This window comes from Aulonocara sp. 'chitande type north' Nkhata Bay, linkage group LG19 (assembly GCF_057382095.1).
Source record: "Aulonocara sp. 'chitande type north' Nkhata Bay isolate Kocher_YH1m ecotype deep benthic linkage group LG19, A_spYH_male_GT1.1, whole genome shotgun sequence".
Lineage (NCBI taxonomy): Eukaryota > Metazoa > Chordata > Actinopteri > Cichliformes > Cichlidae > Aulonocara > Aulonocara sp. 'chitande type north' Nkhata Bay.
The window spans coordinates 17,068,100-17,081,555 of NC_141362.1; positions in this window are offsets into that span (position 1 = coordinate 17,068,100).

Sequence of the window (13,456 nt, forward strand, 5' to 3'; positions counted from 1 at the left end):
TTTTCCCCATGTAATCCAGAGAGTTACCCACTGAAAGACCTGATGCTACAAAGAATTTCATTATTATAGATTCGAATAGAGTTTCAATGGCCTCTGGTGTACATTTGCAGATTGCGTTAATGAAGTCAGCATATCCTATTTTTCCCTCCTCCTCCTCCTTCAGCTTGTCTTTTTTTAGCCTTGCTGTAGCTCTTGACCCTTTGTGCTTCTTTTGCTTCCTCTTGTCTGTAGTGGCTCTATTAAAACAATGTTCCACTACATGACTTCGCTTCTCTGTCCCCCCTGCATTCCCTAGGCAGATTCGATGGTATCCATTTAAACCAAGTCTACTTTAAGGACTGGATATCTCTAGGTAGGTGAAAGAGAGATAAAAATGTGTAAGTAGGAAAATAAAAAGGAATAACACTGTGGTGGTACCTACCCTCAGGGCATTTAATTAATACAAATCTGTTGGGAGGTATACAGCCTTCATTGTCAAGTGTGCACTCTGTGTGGTAATAATTGACGATAGCTGCAAGGCATACACTGTCAGTTGCTTTCACTACATACAGTTAATCTGGATGGAAAGCAACCTACTGTCATGGACAAGAGAGCCTAGTTACCACAGGCAGCATAAATGATGGACACAGTCATTGTGACATCACCCACTGGTTTCTGAAGCTGCTGAAGGCTCAAGATTTTTTTTGCAATCGTTGCCATTTAGTTAAAAAAAAAAAGATGTGATGAGAGATGAGCAGGTCTGACTGTGAAACCACGCGCTTATTGGCTAAAGGCGCGTGATTAACACGTCGTTATCCAATGAGCATGCAGTTTCATACCAAAAATAAATGAGTCAGTATGACCCATAATGTGTGAGTGAGCCCATGAACTCAGCAGGAAGAGAGAAAGCCATTTTCCTATAGACTTTGAAATGACTGGAAGGGTTTTTGTATTTATGCTTAAAAAATAAAATTAATATCCTATAGCTGCTTTTCAGTTATGTTACCATTATGCTCATGACTTCAACATATTTAAGAAAAGGATTAACTTCACATTCTCTTTCCACTCCCAAAGCTTTGTTTCTATCCAGAGGTCAGTGATTTGACCCCACCGCACCTTCAAACCTTTCTCTGACTGAACCAAAACTTTTAATTAGAATTGGATTACTGTATAATACACTGCAGTGAAGTACTAAGTGCTGTGCCTTAAATACATTCCATGGTGTTGTTTTTCTTTATTTTTCATCAATCATTTTGGCAACATTGCAATTTCCCCAGAGATTGATATTTGCCTGGAAAACAGCCCTTTCTTTGTTCTACGTATGCAAGCGCAAGTCTGAAACAATACGTCCCTGTAGACCCCAAAATAAAAAGGGAAAAAAAGTGTTTTAAGAAAACTTTAAAGAACATGTTTGCAGATGAACATTGACAGAATAAACAATTCCCTGTAGGCAAGCCTATCATATTTCTAACCAGTGTCAAGAACTACTATTGGCATCGACATCAAATATTGTTGAGATTATTGGATGAATGGAAAAATGTAGAATTGTCAGATTTTAATAATCAAACTATTAAATGTTGGATGTTGAAGATCACATGAAAGAAAAAGTAAAACATGATAAGGGAACAAGTTACAGTCCATTTCTTGATATTTTTGGTAATTCTGCAGCCAAATAACTTCAGGAAACACAAAAAGTCAGCCAAAAATCAATATAAAAATGAATTTAAATACCTCCCTGTTTTACACAGTCTGGTGAGGTATGTTTGGTGAGATTCCCTCTTATGCATATGGGTGTAAACACCATGATATGAGTATAAAGCACCATTTAAGCTGCAGTGAGAATTGCATTGTGACGTCCAGGGTGAGAAACTGGTAGCACTCCACCCTGTAGGTTGCCTCCCCAAGTGGCCTGTCTTTAACTGTATTAACTAATTATTGTGTTGAACTGCTATTTTAGCTAGAGCAACATGGTGGCAGTGAATCATGCTGTTTGTAAACCAGTGTCTGGTAATAAAGTGTTTTAATTACATGTATTGTGGTATTGTAAATCCTGCCATCATCTTCATCTTTGTTCCCAGATCCTTAAGAATTATCTCCTTTCAAATATCTCTTCAATTATAACGTCTTGGAAGGTCTTTATATAAAACATGATCTGTCAAGCATACAAATGTTTTCAAAACAAACAGGAGTGGAGCTACTTAAAAGTAAAAAGTAAAAAATGGCCTTAACTGCATATCATGCATTATCTTAGAATATTTTGTAAATAAAAGAATTCATTAAATCGAAAACTTAAACGTAAAGTAAGATTAACAGCAGCAAATTAAATCAGAATATTGATTATACAATAATTATGCAGATTGTGCTTATGGAATTTAAAAAGTATGCCACGCATTTAATCAGTGTTTAAATGTGATTTTTATTTGGTTTGTTTTTGGCAGTAAACTGCTCAAATGACCCAACTCCTGGTGTGTATTCACAAGAGATTATTGTTTGGATATTTGCATCACAATACAAGCAGATTTGTTTTCAGTTCAGTTGATGTGCAGTTTATCAGCGTCAAGCAAACGATTCTGTTTTAATTTTAGGTCATAGTTGTTTTGGGTTTTTTTTTTTCCATGAGTTGCAAAGAATTTTAAAGCATAATACTGTGAAAGTAGACCATCTTTAGTGCGTTCTTCTCAGCTTGTCTTCAGCTCTGAAAGAGCCACCATATAAGCAGGAATGACAGAGGGCGGTGTAGCCTTCCCCAGGGCACAGCGTTGTGGAACACACACGTCAACACACTGGAAGTTTTGAAGCTCTATTTGACTCGAAGCTTAACTTAGATGTGTTTGGTCAATGAATTGACACCTACTGTTCTGCAGTTTTGTCAACTACATGCCTGGAAGATATAAGCATTTGCTGTTTGTTTGCTGTCCATAGGGATATTACTTGTGTTGGTGCAGCCGCCTGTGAGTAAGTGGTAGTTTGCAGATGAAAGAAGGCTTGAAATCTTAGATGAAAATTGGAATCAAAGAGTAAGTGAGAACAAACACTGGGATTAATATTTGTATTCATTTACATTTTAAATATGACATTTAGAACACACTTTGACAGAAGCAAAAATACCTGGGATCTCTCCTCGAGCTGCTGTCATCAAAAAGCATTGTCTTGCATGTACTAGCTTTGACGTTATTCCTCTTGCAGTGCTGTTTCAGGTCCAAATGTTTTAACATCCACACTTAAGTTAGTTACACCACTATAACAAACGCAGCCTGTAACAACTTGTGACCCCCTGCACAGTCTTTTTGTAACTCTATAAATTCAAATAATTTGTAAAAACATTTGAAATGTGCCTCATTTTTACTCGGGCAGGATTTTGTCATACCTCTCACTGTACACTACAAGCAGGGGCATTTTACGTTACATGACCTCAAATCATGTACAAATGTAACTGCTGAGCACAGTGCTGTCAGTGTAGGTTAATTTCCTCACTCATATGCTGCTGTTGCTTCACTCCCAGCTAACACTGGGATGCTTTGTGGTTCAGTAATGCAGATTACTGACAGCCACGGCACAAAAGGATTTGCAGTATACTGTGCGTAAATGTGTGTGTAGTTGTGTGTGTTTGAAACAGAGGGGAGGGCAGGGTGAAGGTGGACTAGTAGTCACAGCCTAGAGTATTCCAATGTTTTCTGTTTTTTATAACCCATAACCCTTGAGACCTGCAAGTTATGGGCTGACCCACGCATCACTAATGAGCAGAGTTTCACCCTGCCTGTGGATGCAATACAGCAGAAAGCCCAGTCATAGATGTCAGATAATCCCATAGCTGAGATGGACTGTATTAGTTACAGATAACATGCTTCATTTCTCAGTTTGGCACCATGTACCGATGGCTGAGAGAAAAGGACTGGCACGCTCTGATGGCAGGAGCTGCCAAAATGACTTCCCATGTGACCTCACTATGTGAGACAAACAACTGCTGCCAAACCCAAGGCTCAAGAAGGGTAGTGGAGGCAGCAATAGCAATAGAGGCATCAGCAGATACAGGCTAATAACACAGTTACATAGCTCTAAATGTTCGCTTTAAATGTTATTTATTCAAGATTCAGCAGTTTGCTTTGGCTTCAGTTAAATATCAAAAACATATATGCATACAAAAGATGGTTGCAGCCACTGTGATGTCACCCAAAGATTTCTATGGAGTTCATCATGAAACCTTGATTTTTGCAATATGCCAATGCCAGCTAGCAAGCACGCTAGAGTTGTTATGAATTAGCTATACACAGCAAACTATTTTCTGTACCAGGCTGTTTATTCTTTAATAAGCTGGGCACTGTAAGATGTGAGTCCAAGAGGAATGACTTTTTGGCCCCAGCCTTAAGGTGCTAGTATTTGACACTAGCTCCAAGTGGAAACCTAGATGTTGCCAATGAATTGAGGGCAAAATAAACTTAAACATTACATATTATGTTAATAAATAGTAATGAATCACAAATGAGTAAGTTATTTATAATGAGGGCTTGACCCTTGATGCTCTTTATATGTGTAAAATTGCTGACACATGTTGACTTTATTAAAACCTCTAAAAACCTGTTTGAACTTTACTTTTTCTCTACTTTTTTTTCTTACCAGAATAACAATAATAATAATAACAGATACATGCAGAGCAAACAGTAAATGTTCTCAATTTGAAGCCCTGGTTGAATGATCGATTAAGCATGAAGCAGATTAACACAGAATTATAAACGACATGCTGCCCCTTAATGTTTTGTCTTTCCTCAGTGCGATCCCAGTTAAGATGAACTCTGTATTCTTCCAATCAACTGTGGAGAGATCCGACTCAGAGGGTGGCATACAGCATTGAAATGCATTTGGAATGCATAAAAGCTGACTGAGACAAACACCAAAATGGCACAACAGTGCTATATGTAGTATCAGTTAAAAAAAAACAACCAAAAACTAAATCCACGTGCAATTTCAAAACTATAGGGACAAATTACATTTAAAAAGAAAAATGTATATAATGAGGACGTAGACATTATAGCAGAGCTCCAGTCAGCTTTTTCTCTGTGCTGCCAAAGCTGTCAAGCTAGTGTGTCCCTCCCTTTTCTGCACCCACAGCCCATGGCCATCAGTGGACTAATGAACAGAACGCAGGAGCACAAAAAATCTTCTTAGAGGCTTGATAAGTTATGGCAACTCTGCAGCAGCATCGCAAATGTCCAAGTACCCATGGCTGTCTTTATCATTGAGGTCCAGGGGAAAAGTAGATGTGTTTGAATAAAGGGTAAATATGTCAGTGTAGCCAGTTCTACATAAGATACCGACTGTACTGACCTGCAGCTAGGAATTCCATCCATATTGGGGATTTTCACACCTCACAGTCCAAAATCAATTTTCAGTGCCAGTGGAGGAAGTAGAGCACTCTTTATGTAGCCAGAAGGAAAGTGAGAGTGTTCACTTTGGGGATGTTTTGCCAGTTGATGATGATGCTAAGGTTGTAGTGTCGTAGTTTTTCGATTTTACTGGATGGACAGATTTGTATATACTCACGGATGGATAGCTTAAGAAAATAAACCTCAAGTAATTTAGAACAATACAGACACACACTGCATTAACAAAAGAAAAAAATATTGTGTCGAAAAAAACAAACACCTAATATTTAATTTAAGCTTATATTCGTTGCAGTAAATCATGCAGCAACACCACCCACCCATTGGCAACTACCTCAACCTTTTCTTATAATTACAAGCCCTTCCACTTGTGAAATATTTTCTAGTAATTAAAGTCATAATGATGATGAGATAAGCTCTCCTGATTTCTTTGTCAACGCAAAGCACTTTAATCCAAAAAATCCTCAGTTAAAAGGTTTTTTGAGAAGAGTCTTAAAAGAAGACTGATTCAGAAACTTTATCTTCTTGAGCACTTTAGGCATCAGGGCCCAGGCAACATAACCTCCAACTTTTTTAGTTTTCAGCCAGGACTTTTAGAAGAAACACAGATTTCTACCAGAGCAGCAAATATCATCCAATATCAATCACGCTTCAGTACATGACCCTGCTGCCAGACAAGAACATTAGAGCAGACATCTCTATGAGAACGCAGATCTCTTCCAAGAAACTCAGAACACCCATCCACAAGCCTGACCTCCACAGACAGCCTTACTTTCTGACTGAACACAAAAAAGGCATATTGCTGCTTCAACAATGCATCCCGGATGCCACCCGCTAGTTCGTAAAGCCTCAATTTGAGCAATTTGGCAGTTGCCATCTCAGTTTCTGCAACCCAGACAAGCACAGGGTGTTTCTGACTGAGAAACCACTGAAGCTGCAGGCTTATACAATCACAAAAAAAGCCACACCCTTTATCACTCACTGCTTTATTGTTTATTATACTGTAAATAAGTTCATAATTTACAAAATGAGAGAGTTTCCATTTGAAAGAATGCATGTTCCAGGCATTAACATCAATTTTCAGATTAAATGGCAAAATCATTTCTAATTGTCTATTGCTATTAGCAAAGCATATGAGCAAAACGATTACAAATTAATTACTAAGGATGTTCAGGATCTTGTTCACAAGTGCGTGTATAATGAAGTGATCTTAACACCCACACCTGCTCTCATGAGCTCAGAGACAGAGACTCCCTATTATAAAAAAGACACATTTTCAGGCTTGTGCAGCTGACTAGGATACCTTGGATCCTCCTATACAGTATGCATCTGAAAGATATTGGGTAGATATTTATAATATCAGAGAGTCAAAGCAGCTGAGAAAGCATTTTCCATCTGACCTAGAAATATTTTAAGGAGATCCAGGATGCTTGGGGACTAAGATGAGGACAAACACACTTGGACTACCAATAGCATCATAGGTGGTGAGAAAGGATGATGTTCACCACATTTCCCCTTACAAACACATCACCAATACTGATATCAGACACTTTGTTACTTCACTGGAATAAGCCCTCCACTGTATATCCTTTTCTTATGCACTGTTACACTCAGAAGGATTTGGGAATTGAACCAATGACCTGACATGCCTAAAGACCATGATCATTGAAACACTGGAAAGGATGTTCATCATTTTTCCTTTAGAACGGTCTTAACTCTTCAAGGCATAGATTCAACAGGGTTCTGGAAACATTCCTGACTTTTCTGACATGGCGTGTTATCTTGCTGGAAGATGTTTACACATCTTCTGATAGTTCTAAAGCTGGGCATCATCAGCAACAATACAGAGGAAGGCTGTGGTATTTAAACAATGCTAATTTCGTATTAATGGTTGCAAGATGCGCCAAGAAAATATCTTCCACATCATTACACCTCCACCAACAGGTTTGACTATTGAGACACCACATTTTGACCCTAACATCTGAATGTAGCAGCACAAATCGAAACTGATTGGACAAGGTAACGAGGTTGAATTACTTTTGCCTTCCTAACAGCTCGAACCTCGATATCAGCTAAATATTTTTTTTGTCCAGAGAGCTGTTGTTCATTTTTCTCTTCTTCAGGCAGTTTTCTACAAACCCTCACGATGGTTTTGTGGGAAAATCCCAGTAGACCAGTTTTTTAAAAACACCGTCCTGTCCTGGCACCAACAACCATGCCACTTTCAAAGTCACTCAAATGACCTTTCTTCCCCATTTTGATGATCAGTTTGAACTTCAGCAGGTGCTCTTGGCCATGTCTACATGCCGAAATGCATTTTAAGTAACTGCTTTATTATGAGCTGAGTATTAGCAGAAGGGATGTACACTGAACAAAAATATAAACGCAACACTTTTGTTTTTGCTCCCATTCCCCATGGGATGGATGTAGAGACCTAAAATTCATTCCAGATACACAATATAACCATCCCTCCCAAACAGTGGTCACAAATCAGTCCAAATGTGTGGTAGTGGGCACATCTGCTATATTGAGATAATCCATCCCACCTCACAGGTGTGCCACATCAGGATGCTGATCTGACATCATGAGTAGTGCACAGGTGTACCTCAGACTGCCCACAACAAAAGGCCACCCTGGAATGTGCAGTTTTTTGCGCTATTGGGGGTCTGGGGACCCAGAACCGGTCAGTATCTGGTGTGACCACCATTTGCCTCATGCAGTGCAACACATCGTCGCATGGAGTCTATCAGATTGTCAATTGTGGCCTGTGGAATGTTGGTCCACTCCACTTCAATGGCTGTGCGAGGTTGTTGGATATTCGTGGGAACTGGTACACGCTGTCGTATACGCCGGTCAAGCACATCCCGAACATGCTCAATGGGTGACATGTCCGGTGAGTATGCTGGCCATGCAAGAACTGGGACATTCTCAGCTGCCATCTGCCCTGAACAATGTGAACCATGATTCATCCGTGAAGCGCACACCTCTCCAACGTGCCAGACGCCATCGAATGTGAGCATTTGCCCACACAAGTCTGTTACGGCGACGAGCTGGAGTCAGGTCAAGACCCCGATGAGGACGACGGGCATGCAGTTGAGCGTCCCTGAGACGGTTTCTGACAGTTTGTGCAGAAATTGTTTGGTTGTGCAAACCAATTGTTCCAGCAGCTGTCTGGGTGGCTGGTCTCAGACGATCTTGGAGGTGAACCTGCTGGATGTGGAGGTCCTGGGCTGGTGTGGTTACACGAGGTCTGCGGTTGTGAGGCCGGTTGGATGTGCTGCCATATTCTCTGAAACGCCTGTGGAGACGGCTTATGGTTGAGAAATGAACATTCAATGCACGGGCGACAGATCTGGTTGACATTCCTGCTGTCAGCATGCCAATTGCACGCTCCCTCATTGCTTGTGGCATCTGTGGCATTTTGCTGTGAGACAAAACTGCACATTCCAGGGTGGCCTTTTGTTGTGGGCAGTCTGAGGTACACCTGTGCACTACTCATGATGTCAGATCAGCATCCTGATGTGGCACACCTGTGAGGTGGGATGGATTATCTCAATATAGCAGATGTGCCCACTACCACACATTTGGACTGATTTGTGACCACTGTTTGGGAGGGATGGTTATATTGTGTATCTGGAATGAATTTTAGGTCTCTACGTCCATCCCATGGGGAATGGGAGCAAAAACAAAAGTGTTGCGTTTATATTTTTGTTCAGTGTATATAACAACATGGCCAGTGAGGATATTTTACTTTAATAACTCAAACTTAAGACATTTGCTTTTTAGCTCAACACTGATGCATTGTTGATCCATTGTGGGCACCTGGAGACAACTTGATTGTGCTGACTTATTCTGTGTGTGCAGATGTTTTGTATTCTGTTTAAGTACGGAAGTAAGTCACTACTTCAGGGTTGTCACGGTTTTGCAAGCATGCAGTTTTTGTTGTGCTTATTCTTTGCTTTGCTAGTGGTGAATCAATAAATCCACTCCTATTGCTTGAACAAGTCACCAGATAAATACAGATTTTAAATGTATGTTTGGCCCTGTTTGTTTGACAGACCTGTCGGGTTGTATCCAGTGGCCTGTAAAACTGATCTAGAATACACCAGAATATTGTTAAACTCATTCAAGTCTTGGTGAATTACTGTGTATTACGGAAATCTACTGTGTATTAACTTCAGCATATTACATATATACAGTTTTTTACATATATACTCGAAATGTCTTGACATTTTGCGGCTTCTGAAACTTTGAAATGTCATTGTATTGAAGTAATAACTAAAGATGGAACCATAAGGGAAATAAAGTTGAACCATCAACACTTCCACTCTGAAAGTCATTAAGTGGCAGCTCATCCATCAAAGGAGAAGAAATATTGACGTTTTCCTTTATCATTTTGGGTGTCAGTAAAGCATAGGTTTTGTTCATCCATGTATTACAGTAATAATAAACTTCACAGCCTTCTATAAGCTATAAAACTCGAAGGCAAAGCGAAAATGCTAAAAGCAGTGAAGGTTCAAGTGAAAACATGAAACACTGAAAGAATTGTAATGGTTGAATTTCTGTAGGTAGTTGGTTTTAGGTTAAGAATGACTGTGTCTGAAGTTTCTGGAACTAAAATGACAGCTAATTATATGCACTGAAAGTAGCCGAGGTGCTACATTTGATCTGGCACAACTATAACAGCTGAATGGAGAGTAATTTGGTAGTCAAAGCTGTTAACGCTTCTAAAAGGTGTTAGTTTCTCTAAACTGTGTCTACTCTGTTTTCAAATTCTTCTACACACTCAATCACTAGCAAAATGTAGGATTAAAAAAAAAAAATCATCAAATCAATAATATTTGTCCTTGTAGGCATGCTACAGTATGTAGTACAGTACAGTATATATGTTATATTTGAAATGCTACTGGAATATTAAATGTTAATGATTGATTTAAAATCCACTGTTGTGGTGTGCACAAATGGACCTAATAACTATATGTAGCATAGGTAAATTAAGTAAAGTCTACTTGAGTCCAGAAAGTGGAGACTTCTGCACTTCTCACCTCCAGTTCTCCTGCTTACCCAGTGAGAGCTGACTTCTAGCTATATTGGAACTAAATTGGCACCTGGAATTAAAGACCTGTCACTTGGCGTGGGCCTCTAAAGAAAGCTGGAAGCATCCAAATCACTGGTAGACAAGCGGGGGATTAAGAATCCCTGCAGGGTTAAAAGATAAGCCCGAGGGGTCATGAGATGAGTAACGGAAGAGAAATTATCATATTTTAGCTTCACCGAATTATCATGTATCAGCTTTGCTTTTTCTCTGGTACTGAGTCACTTTGAGCCTCCAGGTCTAATTAATCAAATGAAACATTCTTAGGAGAGTGAATCATTCCTCACCACTCGCTGCCACTTTCAGGGTGTCATGTGAGGTTGTGTGTGGAGATTTTCTTTAGGAAGTTATAGCATCTACAAAGACACATCTCATTTTGTCACAGGAAGTTATAGCGCTATTATATTGGAATCCTGTTAGCTCACTTTTTTATTATTTTCATCTACAGAGCAGCTGAAGTAAGCTCAAAATTAATTCATCTCTGATTTATGAGCCTTCTCGTATAATGTGATTTTGAAACCTATTAGAAAAAGATTTGCTTGGTTAATGCACATTTTTCCAATTCATTCCAATGCCCAATTCGTCACTTAAGCTACTGACAACGGGTTAGGACCTTCTTGTCACATTTTAATGCATTGGTCACCTCCTTGGCTTTGAGCTGCAAGATAGTGCTCCACTAATGTATTTTGCATTGAGTGACAACAGACATAACTCTGACCAAAGAGGGTGGCAGGATGGAAATGATATACAGGAGCACTTCCAATTAGAAAGGCAGTGTGTTCAAACTTGACACCTTGGGGTCTTGACCAAACATCAATAAGTAACAAGGTGGGAGAGAGAATAGGTTAATCTTTTCTCCTTGGTTTGTATGCTAACAAAGGGAAGATTTACAAGATACTAGTGAGGCTGACTATGAGATTTGGAGTCAGTGACACTAACAAAGAGACACGCCAGAAGAGCAGGAGGTGGCAGTGATGAAGATGCTGACATTTTCATTGAGAGTGACCAGATGGGGCAGGATTAGAAATGAGTGAGAGAGACACCTTGGGCTGAGTTTGGAGACAAAGTTAGAGGTAAAACAGTTTTAAAATAATGGTCACTCCTGGACCTTTCAAGCACGACCATCATCATCATAGTTTCATGTATGAGCATCCTGACTTGAACATTTTCACAAGGTTATCCCTAAGTACAGCCCTGCTGAGCTGCTAGGATGGCTTGAACTTGTTGAATGAATATCACAGGAGTGGACCGGCTACATATTTGACAAAGAGTGAAATAAATCCTGAGTGTGGAGGTGCACTTGAAAACTGAGGAAAATATTAGAGACTATATGCCAAATCTCCAGAGTGCTAAAACTCATTGTCATTTAAGAGGGCATGGAAGTAAATATAACTACAATCATGAGTCACACTCCTAAGATGGCGGCGCACACAGTTGCAGCAGCTCGATGTACCACTGGTCAGTGTGGTGTTTGGTTATCTTTGTACGTTTTGTGTTTTGTTTTGTGCGCGATCAGTCAAGCGAATAACATCTTCAGCAGACATGATCTTCTTAAGATCGGAGTGAGTTATCGTGTGAGCGTGACCATGGAATTTATCCACTCACACAAAATACCAGAGGAAGTAGCGAGGAGACCGGGCGCTCCTTGGATTACTATTCCGGCGGGAGGGAGACGCAGACGGCGACGAGAGAGAAGGAGGAAGCGAGGCTGCCGGGCTGGCGTGCTAACCAGGCTAAGGAGGAAGCCTTTCAAACCACCGCTCCCGAGTTTATATCTCTCGAATGTCAGATCCTTGGCGAACAAGATGGACGAACTAAGGTTACAAATAACAACGGACAATCACATCAAAAACTCATGTATTCTTCTAATCACTGAGTCCTGGCTGCATCAGTCCATCCCGGACTCTGCTATTGAGCTAGCAGGCTACACCGCACAGCGCCAGGATAGAACAAACAATTCCGGTAAGAGAAAAGGAGGGGGAATCTGCATATACGTGAATAACAGCTGGTGTACAAACACAGTGATCATAGACCGTCACTGTTCTCCGGACATAGAATATCTGACTGTCAAATGCAGGCCCATCTATCTTCCACGGGAGTTCACTGTTGTGGTAATAACAACTGTTTACATACCGCCAGATGCAAATACTAACGTGGCACTAGCGCTTTTGCACACGAACATCAACAATAAACTCAATAAATATCCTGACGCAGTGCACATTATAGCGGGTGATTTTAATCAGGTGGATTTAAAAACAGCTATCCCTAATTTCCACCAGCATGTGAAGTGTGCCACGAGAGGGGCTAACACCTTAGATAAAGTCTATTCCAACATCAAGAAGGGCTACAGGGCAAGACCCTTACCACATCTGGGCCAATCTGACCATTTATCCCTGCTCCTAATTCCTGCATATGCCCCAATCAGGAAAACTGCGTCGACCATCACTAAAACTATAACAACATGGCCAGAGGGCGCTTCTCAACAGCTACAGGACTGCTTTGACAGAACCAACTGGAATATCTTCCAACATCAAGACCTGGAAATGTTCACAAACAGTGTCCTCTGTTACATCAAACACTGTATAGACACTGTCACAGTAGACAAGCAGATCCGGGTTTACACCAACCAAAAGCCATGGATGACCCGGGAAGTCCAGCAGCTGTTAAAAGAGAGGAACAGCGCCTTCAGGTCCGGAAGCAGGGAGAGCTACAGCAGGGCTAGAGCCAACCTGAAAAAAGGCATTAAGAAGGCCAAGGCGGACTATAGGAAGAAGATCGAGAACCACCTGGAGAGTAAGAACAGCCGGCTGGTGTGGCAGGGTGTCCAGCAGCTGACAAACTACAAGTCCAAATCAGGTATGGCTGAAGGTGACCCAGCATTGGCGGAGGAGCTGAACATCTTCTTCACACGCTTTGAGGTCACTGCACCCTATGCCTCAGAGGAACAGCTACACCATACAGCCCACAGCAGCAGTACCATCATCACTCTGGAGGAGCATGAAGT